Here is a 22,085-nt window from a genome sequence, read left to right as displayed (position 1 = left end):
TCAGCACGAAACTAATATTGATCACCGGAATAAGCGCGAAAGGAATAACAGCGAAACGAATTAACCGCAAACCAAAATTGAACACCGGAATAAGGGCGAAAGGAACAACCTCGAAACGGATTAAGAACGAAAACAAAATTGAACACCGGAATAAGCTCGAAAGAAATAATAGCGAAACTGATTAAGGGCGAAACCAAAATTGAACACCGGAATAAGCGCGAAAGAAATAATAGCGAAACTGATTAAGGGCGAAACCAAAATTGAACACCGGAATAAGCGCAAAAAGAAATAATAGGGAAACTGATTAAGGGCGAAACCAAAATTGAACACCGGAATAAGCGCGAAAGAAATAATAGCGAAACTGATTAAGCACGAAATTAAAATTGAATACCGGAATAAGCGCGAAAGGAAGAACAGCGAAACTGATTAACCGCGAAACCAAAATTGAACACCGGAATAAGGGCGAAAGGAACAACCTCGAAACGGATTAAGCACGAAACCAAAATTGATCACCGGAATAAGCGCGAAAGGAACAACCTCGAAACAGATTAAGCACGAAACTAAAATTAATCACCGGAATAAGCGCGAAAGGAATAACAGCGAAACGGATTAACCGCGAAACCAAAATTGAACACCGGAATAAGGGCGAAAGGAACAACCTCGAAACGGATTAAGCACGAAACCAAAATTGAACACCGGAATAAGCGCGGAAGGAATAACAGCGAAACTGATTAAGGGCGAAACCAAAATTGATCACCGGAATAAGCGCGAAAGGAATAACAGCGAAACGGATTAACCGCAAACCAAAATTGAACACCGGAATAAGCGCGAAAGAAATAATAGCGAAACTGATTAAGGGCGAAACCAAAATTGAACACCGGAATAAGCGCGAAGGAAATAATAGCGAAACTGATTAAGCACGAAATTAAAATTGAATACAGCAATAAGCGCGAAAGGAAGAACAGCTAAACGGATTAACCGCGAAACCAAAATTGAACACCGGTATAAGGGCGAAAGGAACATCTCGAAACGGGTTAAGCACGAAACCAAAATTGAACACCGGAATAAGCGCGGAAGGAATAACAGCGAAACTGATTAAGGGCGAAACCAAAATTGATCACCGGAATAAGCGCGAAAGGAACAACCTCGAAACAGATTAAGCACGAAACTAAAATTGATCACCGGAATAAGCACGAAAGGAATAACAGCGAAACGGATTAACCGCGAAACCAAAATTGAACACCGGAATAAGGGCGAAAGGAACAACCTCGAAATGGATTAAGCACGAAACCAAAATTGAACACCGGAATAACCGCGGATGGAATAACAGCGAAACTGATTAAGGGCGAAACCAAAATTGATCACCGGAATAAGCGCGAAAGGAACAACCTCGAAACAGATTAAGCACGAAACTAAAATTGAACACCGTAATAAGCGCGAAAGGAATAACAGCGAAACGGATTAACCGCAAACCAAAATTGAACACCGGAATAAGGGCGAAAGGAACAACCTCGAAACGGATTAAGAACGAAAACAAAATTGAACACCGGAATAAGCGCGAAAGAAATAATAGCGAAACTGATTAAGCACGAAATTAAAATTGAATACCGGAATAAGCGCGAAAGGAAGAACAGCGAAACTGATTAACCGCGAAACCAAAATTGAACACCGGAATAAGGGCGAAAGGAACAACCTCGAAACGGATTAAGCACGAAACTAAAATTGATCACCGGAATAAGCGCGAAAGGAACAACCTCGAAACAAATTAAGCACGAAACTAAAATTGATCACCGGAATAAGCGCGAAAGGAATAACAGCGAAACGGATTAACCGCGAAACCAAAATTGAACACCGGAATAAGGGCGAAAGGAATAACAGCGAAACGGATTAACCGCAAACCAAAATTGAACACCGGAATAAGGGCGAAAGGAACAACCTCGAAACGGTTTAAGCACGAAACCAAAATTGATCACCGGAATAAGCGCGAAAGGAACAACCTCGAAACAAATTAAGCACGAAACTAAAATTGATCACCGGAATAAGCGCGAAAGGAATATCAGCGAAACGGATTAACCGCGAAACCAAAATTGAACACCGGAATAAGGGCGAAAGGAACAACCTCGAAACGGATTAAGCACGAAACCAAAATTGAACACCGGAATAAGCGCGGAAGGAATAACAGCGAAACTGATTAAGGGCGAAACCAAAATTGATCACCGGAATAAGCGCGAAAGGAAAAACTCGAAACAGATTAAGCACGAAACTAAAATTGAACACCGTAATAAGCGCGAAAGGAATAACAGCGAAACGGATTAACCGCAAAACAAAATTGAACACCGGTATAAGGGCGAAAGGAACATCTCGAAACGGGTTAAGCACGAAACCAAAATTGAACACCGGAATAAGCGCGGAAGGAATAACAGCGAAACTGATTAAGGGCGAAACCAAAATTGATCACCGGAATAAGCGCGAAAGGAACAACCTCGAAACAGATTAAGCACGAAACTAAAATTGATCACCGGAATAAGCACGAAAGGAATAACAGCGAAACGGATTAACCGCGAAACCAAAATTGAACACCGGAATAAGGGCGAAAGGAACAGCCTCGAAACGGATTAAGCACGAAACCAAAATTGAACACCGGAATAAGCGCGGAAGGAATAACAGCGAAACTGATTAAGGGCGAAACCAAAATTGATCACCGGAATAAGCGCGAAAGGAACAACCTCGAAACAGATTAAGCACGAAACTAAAATTGAACACCGTAATAAGCGCGAAAGGAATAACAGCGAAACGGATTAACCGCGAAACTAAAATTGAACACCGTAATAAGCTCGAAAGGAATAACAGCTAAACGGATTAACCGCCAACCAAAATTGAACACAGGAATAAGCGCGAAAGAAATAATAGCGAAACTGATTAAGCACGAAATTAAAATTGAATACCGGAATAAGCGCGAAAGGAATAACAACTAAACGGATTAACCGCGAAACCAAAATTGAACACCGGTATAAGGGCGAAAGGAACATCTCGAAACGGATTAAGCACGAAACCAAAATTGATCACCGGAATAAGCGCGAAAGGAACAACCTCGAAACAGATTAAGCACGAAACTAAAATTGATCACCGGAATAAGCGCGAAAGGAATAAAAGCGAAACGGATTAACCGCGAAACCAAAATTGAACACCGGAATAAGGGCGAAAGGAACAACCTCGAAACGGATTAAGCACGAAACCAAAATTGAACACCGGAATAAGCGTGGAAGGAATAACAGCGAAACTGATTAAGGGCGAAACCAAAATTGATCACCGGAATATGCGCGAAAGGAACAACCTCGAAACAGATTAAGCACGAAACTAAAATTGAACACCGTAATAAGCGCGAAAGGAATAACAGCGAAACGGATTAACCGCAAACCAAAATTGAACTCCGGAATAAGGGCGAAAGGAACAACCTCGAAACGGATTAAGAACGAAAACAAAATTGAACACCGGAATAAGCGCGAAAGAAATAATAGCGAAACTGATTAAGGGCGAAACCAAAATTGAACACCGGAATAAGCGCGAAAGAAATAATAGCGAAACTGATTAACGGCGAAACCAAAATTGAACACCGGAATAAGCGCGAAAGAAATAATAGCGAAACTGATTAAGCTCGAAATTAAAATTGAATACCGTAATAAGCGCGAAAGGAATAACAGCGAAACGGATTAACCGCGAAACCAAAATTGAACACCGGAATAAGGGCGAAAGGAACAACCTCCAAACGGATTAAGCACGAAACCAAAATTGAACACCGGAATAAGCGCGGAAGGAATAACAGCGAAACTGATTAAGGGCGAAACCAAAATTGATCACCGGAATAAGCGCGAAAGGAACAACCTCGAAACAGATTAAGCACGAAACTAAAATTCAACACCGTAATAAGCGCGAAAGGAATAACAGCGAAACGGATTAACCGCAAACCAAAATTGAACACCGGAATAAGCGCGAAAGAAATAATAGCGAAACTGATTAAGGGCGAAACCAAAATTGAACACCGGAATAAGCGCGGAAGGAATAACAGCGAAACTGATTAAGGGCGAAACCAAAATTGATCACCGGAATAAGCGCGAAAGGAACAACCTCGAAACTGATTAAGGGCGAAACTAAAATTGATCACCGGAATAAGCCCGAAAGGAATAACAGCGAATCGGATTAACCGCGAAACTAAAATTGAACACCGTAATAAGCGCGAAAGGAATAACAGCTAAACGGATTAACCGCCAACCAAAATTGAACACCGGAATAAGCGCGAAAGAAATAATAGCGAAACTGATTAAGCACGAAATTAAAATTGAATACCGGAATAAGCGCGAAAGGAATAACAACTAGACGGATTAACCGCGAAACCAAAATTGAACACCGGTATAAGGGCGAAAGGAACATCTCGAAACGGATTAAGCACGAAACCAAAATTGATCACCGGAATAAGCGCGAAAGGAACAACCTCGAAACAGATTCAGCACGAAACTAAAATTGATCACCGGAATAAGCGCGAGAGGAATAACAGCGAAACTGATTAGGGGCGAAACCAAAATTGATCACCGGAATAAGCGCGAAAGGAACAACCTCGAAACAGATTAAGCACGAAACTAAAATTCAACACCGTAATAAGCGCGAAAGGAATAACAGCGAAACGGATTAACCGCAAACCAAAATTGAACACCTGAATAAGCGCGAAAGAAATAATAGCGAAACTGATTAAGGGCGAAACCAAAATTGAACACCGGAATAAGCGCGGAAGGAATAACAGCGAAACTGATTAAGGGCGAAACCAAAATTGATCACCGGAATAAGCGCGAAAGGAACAACCTCGAAACAGATTAAGCACGAAACTAAAATTGAACACCGTAATAAGCGCGAAAGGAATAACAGCGAAACGGATTAACCGCGAAACTAAAATTGAACACCGTAATAAGCTCGAAAGGAATGACAGCTAAACGGATTAACCGCCAACCAAAATTGAACAGAGGAATAAGCGCGAAAGAAATAATAGCGAAACTGATTAAGCACGAAATTAAAATTGAATACCGGAATAAGCGCGAAAGGAATAACAACTAAACGGATTAACCGCGAAACCAAAATTGAACACCGGTATAAGGGCGAAAGGAACATCTCGAAACGGATTAAGCACGAAACCAAAATTGATCACCGGAATAAGCGCGAAAGGAACAACCTCGAAACAGATTAAGCACGAAACTAAAATTGATCACCGGAATAAGCGCGAAAGGAATAAAAGCGAAACGGATTAACCGCGAAACCAAAATTGAACACCGGAATAAGGGCGAAAGGAACAACCTCGAAACGGATTAAGCACGAAACCAAAATTGAACACCGGAATAAGCGTGGAAGGAATAACAGCGAAACTGATTAAGGGCGAAACCAAAATTGATCACCGGAATATGCGCGAAAGGAACAACCTCGAAACAGATTAAGCACGAAACTAAAATTGAACACCGTAATAAGCGCGAAAGGAATAACAGCGAAACGGATTAACCGCAAACCAAAATTGAACACCGGAATAAGGGCGAAAGGAACAACCTCGAAACGGATTAAGAACGAAAACAAAATTGAACACCGGAATAAGCGCGAAAGAAATAATAGCGAAACTGATTAAGGGCGAAACCAAAATTGAACACCGGAATTAGCGCGAAAGAAATAATAGCGAAACTGGTTAAAGGCGAAACCAAAATTGAACACCGGAATAAGTGCGAAAGAAATAATAGCGAAACTGAATAGCACGAAATTAAAATTGAATACCGGAATAAGCGCGAAAGGAATAACAGCGAAACGGATTAACCGCGAAACCAAATTTGAACACCGGAATAAGGGCGAATGGAATAACCTCGAAACGGATTAAGCACGAAACCAAAATTGATCACCGGAATAAGCGCGAAAGGAACAACCTCGAAACAGATTCAGCACGAAACTAATATTGATCACCGGAATAAGCGCGAAAGGAATAACAGCGAAACGGATTAACCGCAAACCAAAATTGAACACCGGAATAAGGGCGAAAGGAACAACCTCGAAACGGATTAAGAACGAAAACAAAATTGAACACCGGAATAAGCTCGAAAGAAATAATAGCGAGACTGATTAAGGGCGAAACCAAAATTGAACACCGGAATAAGCGCGAAAGAAATAATAGCGAAACTGATTAAGGGCGAAACCAAAATTGAACACCGGAATAAGCGCAAAAAGAAATAATAGGGAAACTGATTAAGGGCGAAACCAAAATTGAACACCGGAATAAGCGCGAAAGAAATAATAGCGAAACTGATTAAGCACGAAATTAAAATTGAATACCGGAATAAGCGCGAAAGGAAGAACAGCGAAACTGATTAACCGCGAAACCAAAATTGAACACCGGAATAAGGGCGAAAGGAACAACCTCGAAACGGATTAAGCACGAAACCAAAATTGATCACCGGAATAAGCGCGAAAGGAACAACCTCGAAACAGATTAAGCACGAAACTAAAATTAATCACCGGAATAAGCGCGAAAGGAATAACAGCGAAACGGATTAACCGCGAAACCAAAATTGAACACCGGAATAAGGGCGAAAGGAACAACCTCGAAACGGATTAAGCACGAAACCAAAATTGAACACCGGAATAAGCGCGGAAGGAATAACAGCGAAACTGATTAAGGGCGAAACCAAAATTGATCACCGGAATAAGCGCGAAAGGAAAAACTCGAAACAGATTAAGCACGAAACTAAAATTGAACACCGTAATAAGCGCGAAAGGAATAACAGCGAAACGGATTAACCGCAAACCAAAATTGAACACCGGAATAAGCGCGAAAGAAATAATAGCGAAACTGATTAAGGGCGAAACCAAAATTGAACACCGGAATAAGCGCGAAAGAAATAATAGCGAAACTGATTAAGCACGAAATTAAAATTGAATACAGCAATAAGCGCGAAAGGAAGAACAGCTAAACGGATTAACCGCGAAACCAAAATTGAACACCGGTATAAGGGCGAAAGGAACATCTCGAAACGGGTTAAGCACGAAACCAAAATTGAACACCGGAATAAGCGCGGAAGGAATAACAGCGAAACTGATTAAGGACGAAACCAAAATTGATCACCGGAATAAGCGCGAAAGGAACAACCTCGAAACAGATTAAGCACGAAACTAAAATTGATCACCGGAATAAGCACGAAAGGAATAACAGCGAAACGGATTAACCGCGAAACCAAAATTGAACACCGGAATAAGGGCGAAAGGAACAACCTCGAAATGGATTAAGCACGAAACCAAAATTGAACACCGGAATAAGCGCGGAAGGAATAACAGCGAAACTGATTAAGGGCGAAACCAAAATTGATCACCGGAATAAGCGCGAAAGGAACAACCTCGAAACAGATTAAGCACGAAACTAAAATTGAACACCGTAATAAGCGCGAAAGGAATAACAGCGAAACGGATTAACCGCAAACCAAAATTGAACACCGGAATAAGGGCGAAAGGAACAACCTCGAAACGGATTAAGAACGAAAACAAAATTGAACACCGGAATAAGCGCGAAAGAAATAATAGCGAAACTGATTAAGCACGAAATTAAAATTGAATACCGGAATAAGCGCGAAAGGAAGAACAGCGAAACTGATTAACCGCGAAACCAAAATTGAACACCGGAATAAGGGCGAAAGGAACAACCTCGAAACGGATTAAGCACGAAACCAAAATTGATCACCGGAATAAGCGCGAAAGGAACAACCTCGAAACAAATTAAGCACGAAACTAAAATTGATCACCGGAATAAGCGCGAAAGGAATAACAGCGAAACGGATTAACCGCGAAACCAAAATTGAACACCGGAATAAGGGCGAAAGGAATAACAGCGAAACGGATTAACCGCAAACCAAAATTGAACACCGGAATAAGGGCGAAAGGAACAACCTCGAAACGGATTAAGCACGAAACCAAAATTGATCACCGGAATAAGCGCGAAAGGAACAACCTCGAAACAAATTAAGCACGAAACTAAAATTGATCACCGGAATAAGCGCGAAAGGAATAACAGCGAAACGGATTAACCGCGAAACCAAAATTGAACACCGGAATAAGGGCGAAAGGAACAACCTCGAAACGGATTAAGCACGAAACCAAAATTGAACACCGGAATAAGCGCGGAAGGAATAACAGCGAAACTGATTAAGGGCGAAACCAAAATTGATCACCGGAATAAGCGCGAAAGGAAAAACTCGAAACAGATTAAGCACGAAACTAAAATTGAACACCGTAATAAGCGCGAAAGGAATAACAGCGAAACGGATTAACCGCAAACCAAAATTGAACACCGGTATAAGGGCGAAAGGAACATCTCGAAACGGGTTAAGCACGAAACCAAAATTGAACACCGGAATAAGCGCGGAAGGAATAACAGCGAAACTGATTAAGGGCGAAACCAAAATTGATCACCGGAATAAGCGCGAAAGGAACAACCTCGAAACAGATTAAGCACGAAACTAAAATTGATCACCGGAATAAGCACGAAAGGAATAACAGCGAAACGGATTAACCGCGAAACCAAAATTGAACACCGGAATAAGGGCGAAAGGAACAGCCTCGAAACGAATTAAGCACGAAACCAAAATTGAACACCGGAATAAGCGCGGAAGGAATAACAGCGAAACTGATTAAGGGCGAAACCAAAATTGATCACCGGAATAAGCGCGGAAGGAATAACAGCGAAACTGATTAAGGGCGAAACCAAAATTGATCACCGGAATAAGCGCGAAAGGAACAACCTCGAAACGGATTAAGCACGAAACTAAAATTGAATACCGTAATAAGCGCGAAAGGAATAACAGCAAAACGGATTAACCGCAAACCAAAATTGAACACCGGAATAAGCGCGAAAGAAATAATAGCGAAACTGATTAAGGGCGAAACCAAAATTGAACACCGGAATAAGCGCGAAAGAAATAATAGCGAAACTGATTAAGCACGAAATTAAAATTGAATACCGGAATAAGCGCGAAAGGAATAACAACTAAACGGATTAACCGCGAAACCAAAATTGAACACCGGAATAAGGGCGAAAGGAACAACCTCGAAACGGATTAAGCACGAAACCAAAATTGAACACCGGAATAAGCGTGGAAGGAATAACAGCGAAACTGATTAAGGGCGAAACCAAAATTGATCACCGGAATATGCGCGAAAGGAACAACCTCGAAACAGATTAAGCACGAAACTAAAATTGAACACCGTAATAAGCGCGAAAGGAATAACAGCGAAACGGATTAACCGCAAACCAAAATTGAACACCGGAATAAGGGCGAAAGGAACAACCTCGAAACGGATTAAGAACGAAAACAAAATTGAACACAGGAATAAGCGCGAAAGAAATAATAGCGAAACTGATTAAGGGTGAAACCAAAATTGAACACCGGAATAAGCGCGAAAGAAATAATAGCGAAACTGATTAAGGGCGAAACCAAAATTGAACACCGGAATAAGCGCGAAAGAAATAATAGCGAAACTGATTAAGCTCGAAATTAAAATTGAATACCGTAATAAGCGCGAAAGGAATAACAGCGAAACGGATTAACCGCGAAACCAAAATTGAACAACGGAATAAGGGCGAAAGGAACAACCTCCAAACGGATTAAGCACGAAACCAAAATTGAACACCGGAATAAGCGCGGAAGGAATAACAGCGAAACTGATTAAGGGCGAAACCAAAATTGATCACCGGAATAAGCGCGAAAAAAACAACCTCGAAACAGATTAAGCACGAAACTAAAATTCAACACCGTAATAAGCGCGAAAGGAATAACAGCGAAACGGGTTAACCGCAAACCAAAATTGAACACCTGAATAAGCGCGAAAGAAATAATAGCGAAACTGATTAAGGGCGAAACCAAAATTGAACACCGGAATAAGCGCGGAAGGAATAACAGCGAAACTGATTAAGGGCGAAACCAAAATTGATCACCGGAATAAGCGCGAAAGGAACAACCTCGAAACAGATTAAGCACGAAACTAAAATTGAACACCGTAATAAGCGCGAAAGGAATAACAGCGAAACGGATTAACCGCGAAACTAAAATTGAACACCGTAATAAGCTCGAAAGGAATAACAGCTAAACGGATTAACCGCCAACCAAAATTGAACACCGGAATAAGCGCGAAAGAAATAATAGCGAAACTGATTAAGGGCGAAACCAAAATTGAACACCGGAATTAGCGCGAAAGAAATAATAGCGAAACTGGTTAAAGGCGAAACCAAAATTGAACACCGGAATAAGTGCGAAAGAAATAATAGCGAAACTGATTAAGCACGAAGCCAAAATTGATCACCGGAATAAGCGCGAAAGGAACAACCTCGAAACGGATTAAGCACGAAACTAAATATGAATACCGTAATAAGCGCGAAAGGAATAACAGCGAAACGGATTAACCGCAAACCAAAATTGAACACCGGGAATAAGCGCGAAAGAAATAATAGCGAAACTGATTAAGGGCGAAACCAAAATTGAACACCGGAATAAGCGCGGAAGGAATAACAGCGAAACTGATTAAGGGCGAAACCAAAATTGATCACCGGAATAAGCGCGAAAGGAACAACCTCGAAACTGATTAAGGGCGAAACTAAAATTGATCACCGGAATAAGCGCGAAAGGAACAACCTCGAAACGGATTAAGCACGAAACTAAAATTGAATACCGTAATAAGCGCGAAAGTAATAACAGCGAAACGGATTAACCGCAAACCAAAATTGAACACCGGAATAAGTGCAAAAGGAATAATAGCGAAACTGATTAAGGGCGAAACCAAAATTGAACACCGGAATAAGCGCGAAAGAAATAATAGCGAAACTGATTAAGGGCGAAACCAAAATTGAACACCGGAATTAGCGCGAAAGAAATAATAGCGAAACTGGTTAAAGACGAAACCAAAATTGAACACCGGAATAAGTGCGAAAGAAATAATAGCGAAACTGATTAAGCACGAAATTAAAATTGAATACCGGAATAAGCGCGAAAGGAATAACAGCGAAACGGATTAACCGCGAAACCAAATTTGAACACCGGAATAAGGGCGAATGGAATAACCTCGAAACGGATTAAGCACGAAACCAAAATTAATCACCGGAATAAGCGCGAAAGGAACAACCTCGAAACAGATTCAGCACGAAACTAATATTGATCACCGGAATAAGGGCGAAAGGAATAACAGCGAAACGGATTAACCGCAAACCAAAATTGAACACCGGAATAAGGGCGAAAGGAACAACCTCGAAACGGATTAAGAACGAAAACAAAATTGAACACCGGAATAAGCTCGAAAGAAATAATAGCGAAACTGATTAAGGGCGAAACCAAAATTGAACACCGGAATAAGCGCGAAAGAAATAATAGCGAAACTGATTAAGGGCGAAACCAAAATTGAACACCGGAATAAGCGCAAAAAGAAATAATAGGGAAACTGATTAAGGGCGAAACCAAAATTGAACACCGGAATAAGCGCGAAAGAAATAATAGCGAAACTGATTAAGCACGAAATTAAAATTGAATACCGGAATAAGCGCGAAAGGAAGAACAGCGAAACTGATTAACCGCGAAACCAAAATTGAACACCGGAATAAGGGCGAAAGGAACAACCTCGAAACGGATTAAGCACGAAACCAAAATTGATCACCGGAATAAGCGCGAAAGGAACAACCTCGAAACAGATTAAGCACGAAACTAAAATTAATCACCGGAATAAGCGCGAAAGGAATAACAGCGAAACGGATTAACCGCGAAACCAAAATTGAACACCGGAATAAGGGCGAAAGGAACAACCTCGAAACGGATTAAGCACGAAACCAAAATTGAACACCGGAATAAGCGCGGAAGGAATAACAGCGAAACTGATTAAGGGCGAAACCAAAATTGATCACCGGAATAAGCGCGAAAGGAAAAACTCGAAACAGATTAAGCACGAAACTAAAATTGAACACCGTAATAAGCGCGAAAGGAATAACAGCGAAACGGATTAACCGCAAACCAAAATTGAACACCGGAATAAGCGCGAAAGAAATAATAGCGAAACTGATTAAGGGCGAAACCAAAATTGAACACCGGAATAAGCGCGAAGGAAATAATAGCGAAACTGATTAAGCACGAAATTAAAATTGAATACAGCAATAAGCGCGAAAGGAAGAACAGCTAAACGGATTAACCGCGAAACCAAAATTGAACACCGGTATAAGGGCGAAAGGAACATCTCGAAACGGGTTAAGCACGAAACCAAAATTGAACACCGGAATAAGCGCGGAAGGAATAACAGCGAAACTGATTAAGGGCGAAACCAAAATTGATCACCGGAATAAGCGCGAAAGGAACAACCTCGAAACAGATTAAGCACGAAACTAAAATTGATCACCGGAATAAGCACGAAAGGAATAACAGCGAAACGGATTAACCGCGAAACCAAAATTGAACACCGGAATAAGGGCGAAAGGAACAACCTCGAAATGGATTAAGCACGAAACCAAAATTGAACACCGGAATAAGCGCGGAAGGAATAACAGCGAAACTGATTAAGGGCGAAACCAAAATTGATCACCGGAATAAGCGCGAAAGGAACAACCTCGAAACAGATTAAGCACGAAACTAAAATTGAACACCGTAATAAGCGCGAAAGGAATAACAGCGAAACGGATTAACCGCAAACCAAAATTGAACACCGGAATAAGGGCGAAAGGATCAACCTCGAAACGGATTAAGAACGAAAACAAAATTGAACACCGGAATAAGCGCGAAAGAAATAATAGCGAAACTGATTAAGCACGAAATTAAAATTGAATACCGGAATAAGCGCGAAAGGAAGAACAGCGAAACTGATTAACCGCGAAACCAAAATTGAACACCGGAATAAGGGCGAAAGGAACAACCTCGAAACGGATTAAGCACGAAACCAAAATTGATCACCGGAATAAGCGCGAAAGGAACAACCTCGAAACAAATTAAGCACGAAACTAAAATTGATCACCGGAATAAGCGCGAAAGGAATAACAGCGAAACGGATTAACCGCGAAACCAAAATTGAACACCGGAATAAGGGCGAAAGGAATAACAGCGAAACGGATTAACCGCAAACCAAAATTGAACACCGGAATAAGGGCGAAAGGAACAACCTCGAAACGGATTAAGCACGAAACCAAAATTGATCACCGGAATAAGCGCGAAAGGAACAACCTCGAAACAAATTAAGCACGAAACTAAAATTGATCACCGGAATAAGTGCGAAAGGAATAACAGCGAAACGGATTAACCGCGAAACCAAAATTGAACACCGGAATAAGGGCGAAAGGAACAACCTCGAAACGGATTAAGCACGAAACCAAAATTGAACACCGGAATAAGCGCGGAAGGAATAACAGCGAAACTGATTAAGGGCGAAACCAAAATTGATCACCGGAATAAGCGCGAAAGGAAAAACTCGAAACAGATTAAGCACGAAACTAAAATTGAACACCGTAATAAGCGCGAAAGGAATAACAGCGAAACGGATTAACCGCAAACCAAAATTGAACACCGGAATAAGGGCGAAAGGAACAGCCTCGAAACGGATTAAGCACGAAACCAAAATTGAACACCGGAATAAGCGCGGAAGGAATAACAGCGAAACTGATTAAGGGCGAAACCAAAATTGATCACCGGAATAAGCGCGAAAGGAATAACAGCGAAACGGATTAACCGCAAACCAAAATTGAACACCGGTATAAGGGCGAAAGGAACATCTCGAAACGGGTTAAGCACGAAACCAAAATTGAACACCGGAATAAGCGCGGAAGGAATAACAGCGAAACTGATTAAGGGCGAAACCAAAATTGATCACCGGAATAAGCGCGAAAGGAACAACCTCGAAACAGATTAAGCACGAAACTAAAATTGATCACCGGAATAAGCACGAAAGGAATAACAGCGAAACGGATTAACCGCGAAACCAAAATTGAACACCGGAATAAGGGCGAAAGGAACAGCCTCGAAACGGATTAAGCACGAAACCAAAATTGAACACCGGAATAAGCGCGGAAGGAATAACAGCGAAACTGATTAAGGGCGAAACCAAAATTGATCACCGGAATAAGCGCGGAAGGAATAACAGCGAAACTGATTAAGGGCGAAACCAAAATTGATCACCGGAATAAGCGCGAAAGGAACAACCTCGAAACGGATTAAGCACGAAACTAAAATTGAATACCGTAATAAGCGCGAAAGGAATAACAGCGAAACGGATTAACCGCAAACCAAAATTGAACACCGGAATAAGCGCGAAAGAAATAATAGCGAAACTGATTAAGGGCGAAACCAAAATTGAACACCGGAATAAGCGCGAAAGAAATAATAGCGAAACTGATTAAGCACGAAATTAAAATTGAATACCGGAATAAGCGCGAAAGGAATAACAACTAAACGGATTAACCGCGAAACCAAAATTGAACACCGGTATAAGGGCGAAAGGAACATCTCGAAACGGATTAAGCACGAAACCAAAATTGATCACCGGAATAAGCGCGAAAGGAACAACCTCGAAACAGATTAAGCACGAAACTAAAATTGATCACCGGAATAAGCGCGAAAGGAATAAAAGCGAAACGGATTAACCGCGAAACCAAAATTGAACACCGGAATAAGGGCGAAAGGAACAACCTCGAAACGGATTAAGCACGAAACCAAAATTGAACACCGGAATAAGCGTGGAAGGAATAACAGCGAAACTGATTAAGGGCGAAACCAAAATTGATCACCGGAATATGCGCGAAAGGAACAACCTCGAAACAGATTAAGCACGAAACTAAAATTGAACACCGTAATAAGCGCGAAAGGAATAACAGCGAAACGGATTAACCGCAAACCAAAATTGAACACCGGAATAAGGGCGAAAGGAACAACCTCGAAACGGATTAAGAACGAAAACAAAATTGAACACAGGAATAAGCGCGAAAGAAATAATAGCGAAACTGATTAAGGGTGAAACCAAAATTGAACACCGGAATAAGCGCGAAAGAAATAATAGCGAAACTGATTAAGGGCGAAACCAAAATTGAACACCGGAATAAGCGCGAAAGAAATAATAGCGAAACTGATTAAGCTCGAAATTAAAATTGAATACCGTAATAAGCGCGAAAGGAATAACAGCGAAACGGATTAACCGCGAAACCAAAATTGAACACCGGAATAAGGGCGAAAGGAACAACCTCCAAACGGATTAAGCACGAAACCAAAATTGAACACCGGAATAAGCGCGGAAGGAATAACAGCGAAACTGATTAAGGGCGAAACCAAAATTGATCACCGGAATAAGCGCGAAAAAAACAACCTCGAAACAGATTAAGCACGAAACTAAAATTCAACACCGTAATAAGCGCGAAAGGAATAACAGCGAAACGGATTAACCGCAAACCAAAATTGAACACCGGAATAAGCGCGAAAGAATTAATAGCGAAACTGATTAAGGGCGAAACCAAAATTGAACACCGGAATAAGCGCGGAAGGAATAACAGCGAAACTGATTAAGGGCGAAACCAAAATTGATCACCGGAATAAGCGCGAAAGGAACAACCTCGAAACAGATTAAGCACGAAACTAAAATTGAACACCGTAATAAGCGCGAAAGGAATAACAGCGAAACGGATTAACCGCGAAACTAAAATTGAACACCGTAATAAGCTCGAAAGGAATAACAGCTAAACGGATTAACCGCCAACCAAAATTGAACACCGGAATAAGCGCGAAAGAAATAATAGCGAAACTGATTAAGGGCGAAACCAAAATTGAACACCGGAATTAGCGCGAAAGAAATAATAGCGAAACTGGTTAAAGGCGAAACCAAAATTGAACACCGGAATAAGTGCGAAAGAAATAATAGCGAAACTGATTAAGCACGAAGCCAAAATTGATCACCGGAATAAGCGCGAAAGGAACAACCTCGAAACGGATTAAGCACGAAACTAAAATTGAATACCGTAATAAGCGCGAAAGGAATAACAGCGAAACGGATTAACCGCAAACCAAAATTGAACACCGGGAATAAGCGCGAAAGAAATAATAGCGAAACTGATTAAGGGCGAAACCAAAATTGAACACCGGAATAAGCGCGGAAGGAATAACAGCGAAACTGATTAAGGGCGAAACCAAAATTGATCACCGGAATAAGCGCGAAAGGAACAACCTCGAAACTGATTAAGGGCGAAACTAAAATTGATCACCGGAATAAGCGCGAAAGGAACAACCTCGAAACGGATTATGCACGAAACTAAAATTGAATACCGTAATAAGCGCGAAAGGAATAACAGCGAAACGGATTAACCGCAAACCAAAATTGAACACCGGAATAAGTGCAAAAGGAATAATAGCGAAACTGATTAAGGGCGAAACCAAAATTGAACACCGGAATAAGCGCGAAAGAAATAATAGCGAAACTGATTAAGGGCGAAACCAAAATTGAACACCGGAATTAGCGCGAAAGAAATAATAGCGAAACTGGTTAAAGGCGAAACCAAAATTGAACACCGGAATAAGTGCGAAAGAAATAATAGCGAAACTGATTAAGCACGAAATTAAAATTGAATACCGGAATAAGCGCGAAAGGAATAACAGCGAAACGGATTAACCGCGAAACCAAATTTGAACACCGGAATAAGGGCGAATGGAATAACCTCGAAACGGATTAAGCACGAAACCAAAATTAATCACCGGAATAAGCGCGAAAGGAACAACCTCGAAACAGATTCAGCACGAAACTAATATTGATCACCGGAATAAGCGCGAAAGGAATAACAGCGAAACGAATTAACCGCAAACCAAAATTGAACACCGGAATAAGGGCGAAAGGAACAACCTCGAAACGGATTAAGAACGAAAACAAAATTGAACACCGGAATAAGCTCGAAAGAAATAATAGCGAAACTGATTAAGGGCGAAACCAAAATTGAACACCGGAATAAGCGCGAAGGAAATAATAGCGAAACTGATTAAGCACGAAATTAAAATTGAATACAGCAATAAGCGCGAAAGGAAGAACAGCTAAACGGATTAACCGCGAAACCAAAATTGAACACCGGTATAAGGGCGAAAGGAACATCTCGAAACGGGTTAAGCACGAAACCAAAATTGAACACCGGAATAAGCGCGGAAGGAATAACAGCGAAACTGATTAAGGGCGAAACCAAAATTGATCACCGGAATAAGCGCGAAAGGAACAACCTCGAAACAGATTAAGCACGAAACTAAAATTGATCACCGGAATAAGCACGAAAGGAATAACAGCGAAACGGATTAACCGCGAAACCAAAATTGAACACCGGAATAAGGGCGAAAGGAACAACCTCGAAATGGATTAAGCACGAAACCAAAATTGAACACCGGAATAAGCGCGGATGGAATAACAGCGAAACTGATTAAGGGCGAAACCAAAATTGATCACCGGAATAAGCGCGAAAGGAACAACCTCGAAACAGATTAAGCACGAAACTAAAATTGAACACCGTAATAAGCGCGAAAGGAATAACAGCGAAACGGATTAACCGCAAACCAAAATTGAACACCGGAATAAGGGCGAAAGGAACAACCTCGAAACGGATTAAGAACGAAAACAAAATTGAACACCGGAATAAGCGCGAAAGAAATAATAGCGAAACTGATTAAGCACGAAATTAAAATTGAATACCGGAATAAGCGCGAAAGGAAGAACAGCGAAACTGATTAACCGCGAAACCAAAATTGAACACCGGAATAAGGGCGAAAGGAACAACCTCGAAACGGATTAAGCACGAAACTAAAATTGATCACCGGAATAAGCGCGAAAGGAACAACCTCGAAACAAATTAAGCACGAAACTAAAATTGATCACCGGAATAAGCGCGAAAGGAATAACAGCGAAACGGATTAACCGCGAAACCAAAATTGAACACCGGAATAAGGGCGAAAGGAATAACAGCGAAACGGATTAACCGCAAACCAAAATTGAACACCGGAATAAGGGCGAAAGGAACAACCTCGAAACGGTTTAAGCACGAAACCAAAATTGATCACCGGAATAAGCGCGAAAGGAACAACCTCGAAACAAATTAAGCACGAAACTAAAATTGATCACCGGAATAAGCGCGAAAGGAATATCAGCGAAACGGATTAACCGCGAAACCAAAATTGAACACCGGAATAAGGGCGAAAGGAACAACCTCGAAACGGATTAAGCACGAAACCAAAATTGAACACCGGAATAAGCGCGGAAGGAATAACAGCGAAACTGATTAAGGGCGAAACCAAAATTGATCACCGGAATAAGCGCGAAAGGAAAAACTCGAAACAGATTAAGCACGAAACTAAAATTGAACACCGTAATAAGCGCGAAAGGAATAACAGCGAAACGGATTAACCGCAAACCAAAATTGAACACCGGTATAAGGGCGAAAGGAACATCTCGAAACGGGTTAAGCACGAAACCAAAATTGAACACCGGAATAAGCGCGGAAGGAATAACAGCGAAACTGATTAAGGGCGAAACCAAAATTGATCACCGGAATAAGCGCGAAAGGAACAACCTCGAAACAGATTAAGCACGAAACTAAAATTGATCACCGGAATAAGCACGAAAGGAATAACAGCGAAACGGATTAACCGCGAAACCAAAATTGAACACCGGAATAAGGGCGAAAGGAACAGCCTCGAAACGGATTAAGCACGAAACCAAAATTGAACACCGGAATAAGCGCGGAAGGAATAACAGCGAAACTGATTAAGGGCGAAACCAAAATTGATCACCGGAATAAGCGCGAAAGGAACAACCTCGAAACAGATTAAGCACGAAACTAAAATTGAACACCGTAATAAGCGCGAAAGGAATAACAGCGAAACGGATTAACCGCGAAACTAAAATTGAACACCGTAATAAGCTCGAAAGGAATAACAGCTAAACGGATTAACCGCCAACCAAAATTGAACACAGGAATAAGCGCGAAAGAAATAATAGCGAAACTGATTAAGCACGAAATTAAAATTGAATACCGGAATAAGCGCGAAAGGAATAACAACTAAACGGATTAACCGCGAAACCAAAATTGAACACCGGTATAAGGGCGAAAGGAACATCTCGAAACGGATTAAGCACGAAACCAAAATTGATCACCGGAATAAGCGCGAAAGGAACAACCTCGAAACAGATTAAGCACGAAACTAAAATTGATCACCGGAATAAGCGCGAAAGGAATAAAAGCGAAACGGATTAACCGCGAAACCAAAATTGAACACCGGAATAAGGGCGAAAGGAACAACCTCGAAACGGATTAAGCACGAAACCAAAATTGAACACCGGAATAAGCGTGGAAGGAATAACAGCGAAACTGATTAAGGGCGAAACCAAAATTGATCACCGGAATATGCGCGAAAGGAACAACCTCGAAACAGATTAAGCACGAAACTAAAATTGAACACCGTAATAAGCGCGAAAGGAATAACAGCGAAACGGATTAACCGCAAACCAAAATTGAACTCCGGAATAAGGGCGAAAGGAACAACCTCGAAGCGGATTAAGAACGAAAACAAAATTGAACACCGGAATAAGCGCGAAAGAAATAATAGCGAAACTGATTAAGGGCGAAACCAAAATTGAACACCGGAATAAGCGCGAAAGAAATAATAGCGAAACTGATTAACGGCGAAACCAAAATTGAACACCGGAATAAGCGCGAAAGAAATAATAGCGAAACTGATTAAGCTCGAAATTAAAATTGAATACCGTAATAAGCGCGAAAGGAATAACAGCGAAACGGATTAACCGCGAAACCAAAATTGAACACCGGAATAAGGGCGAAAGGAACAACCTCCAAACGGATTAAGCACGAAACCAAAATTGAACACCGGAATAAGCGCGGAAGGAATAACAGCGAAACTGATTAAGGGCGAAACCAAAATTGATCACCGGAATAAGCGCGAAAGGAACAACCTCGAAACAGATTAAGCACGAAACTAAAATTCAACACCGTAATAAGCGCGAAAGGAATAACAGCGAAACGGATTAACCGCAAACCAAAATTGAACACCGGAATAAGCGCGAAAGAAATAATAGCGAAACTGATTAAGGGCGAAACCAAAATTGAACACCGGAATAAGCGCGGAAGGAATAACAGCGAAACTGATTAAGGGCGAAACCAAAATTGATCACCGGAATAAGCGCGAAAGGAACAACCTCGAAACTGATTAAGGGCGAAACTAAAATTGATCACCGGAATAAGCCCGAAAGGAATAACAGCGAATCGGATTAACCGCGAAACTAAAATTGAACACCGTAATAAGCGCGAAAGGAATAACAGCTAAACGGATTAACCGCCAACCAAAATTGAACACCGGAATAAGCGCGAAAGAAATAATAGCGAAACTGATTAAGCACGAAATTAAAATTGAATACCGGAATAAGCGCGAAAGGAATAACAACTAGACGGATTAACCGCGAAACCAAAATTGAACACCGGTATAAGGGCGAAAGGAACATCTCGAAACGGATTAAGCACGAAACCAAAATTGATCACCGGAATAAGCGCGAAAGGAACAACCTCGAAACAGATTCAGCACGAAACTAAAATTGATCACCGGAATAAGCGCGAGAGGAATAACAGCGAAACTGATTAGGGGCGAAACCAAAATTGATCACCGGAATAAGCGCGAAAGGAACAACCTCGAAACAGATTAAGCACGAAACTAAAATTCAACACCGTAATAAGCGCGAAAGGAATAACAGCGAAACGGATTAACCGCAAACCAAAATTGAACACCTGAATAAGCGCGAAAGAAATAATAGCGAAACTGATTAAGGGCGAAACCAAAATTGAACACCGGAATAAGCGCGGAAGGAATAACAGCGAAACTGATTAAGGGCGAAACCAAAATTGATCACCGGAATAAGCGCGAAAGGAACAACCTCGAAACAGATTAAGCACGAAACTAAAATTGAACACCGTAATAAGCGCGAAAGGAATAACAGCGAAACGGATTAACCGCGAAACTAAAATTGAACACCGTAATAAGCTCGAAAGGAATGACAGCTAAACGGATTAACCGCCAACCAAAATTGAACAGAGGAATAAGCGCGAAAGAAATAATAGCGAAACTGATTAAGCACGAAATTAAAATTGAATACCGGAATAAGCGCGAAAGGAATAACAACTAAACGGATTAACCGCGAAACCAAAATTGAACACCGGTATAAGGGCGAAAGGAACATCTCGAAACGGATTAAGCACGAAACCAAAATTGATCACCGGAATAAGCGCGAAAGGAATAAAAGCGAAACGGATTAACCGCGAAACCAAAATTGAACACCGGAATAAGGGCGAAAGGAACAACCTCGAAACGGATTAAGCACGAAACCAAAATTGAACACCGGAATAAGCGTGGAAGGAATAACAGCGAAACTGATTAAGGGCGAAACCAAAATTGATCACCGGAATATGCGCGAAAGGAACAACCTCGAAACAGATTAAGCACGAAACTAAAATTGAACACCGTAATAAGCGCGAAAGGAATAACAGCGAAACGGATTAACCGCAAACCAAAATTGAACACCGGAATAAGGGCGAAAGGAACAACCTCGAAACGGATTAAGAACGAAAACAAAATTGAACACCGGAATAAGCGCGAAAGAAATAATAGCGAAACTGATTAAGGGCGAAACCAAAATTGAACACCGGAATTAGCGCGAAAGAAATAATAGCGAAACTGGTTAAAGGCGAAACCAAAATTGAACACCGGAATAAGTGCGAAAGAAATAATAGCGAAACTGAATAGCACGAAATTAAAATTGAATACCGGAATAAGCGCGAAAGGAATAACAGCGAAACGGATTAACCGCGAAACCAAATTTGAACACCGGAATAAGGGCGAATGGAATAACCTCGAAACGGATTAAGCACGAAACCAAAATTGATCACCGGAATAAGCGCGAAAGGAACAACCTCGAAACAGATTCAGCACGAAACTAATATTGATCACCGGAATAAGCGCGAAAGGAATAACAGCGAAACGGATTAACCG

Source organism: Lepisma saccharinum, chromosome 10 (assembly GCF_977018435.1).
Source record: "Lepisma saccharinum chromosome 10, izLepSacc3.1, whole genome shotgun sequence".
In the NCBI taxonomy this organism is placed as follows: domain Eukaryota; kingdom Metazoa; phylum Arthropoda; class Insecta; order Zygentoma; family Lepismatidae; genus Lepisma; species Lepisma saccharinum.
Note: the sequence above shows the minus strand (reverse complement) of the source record.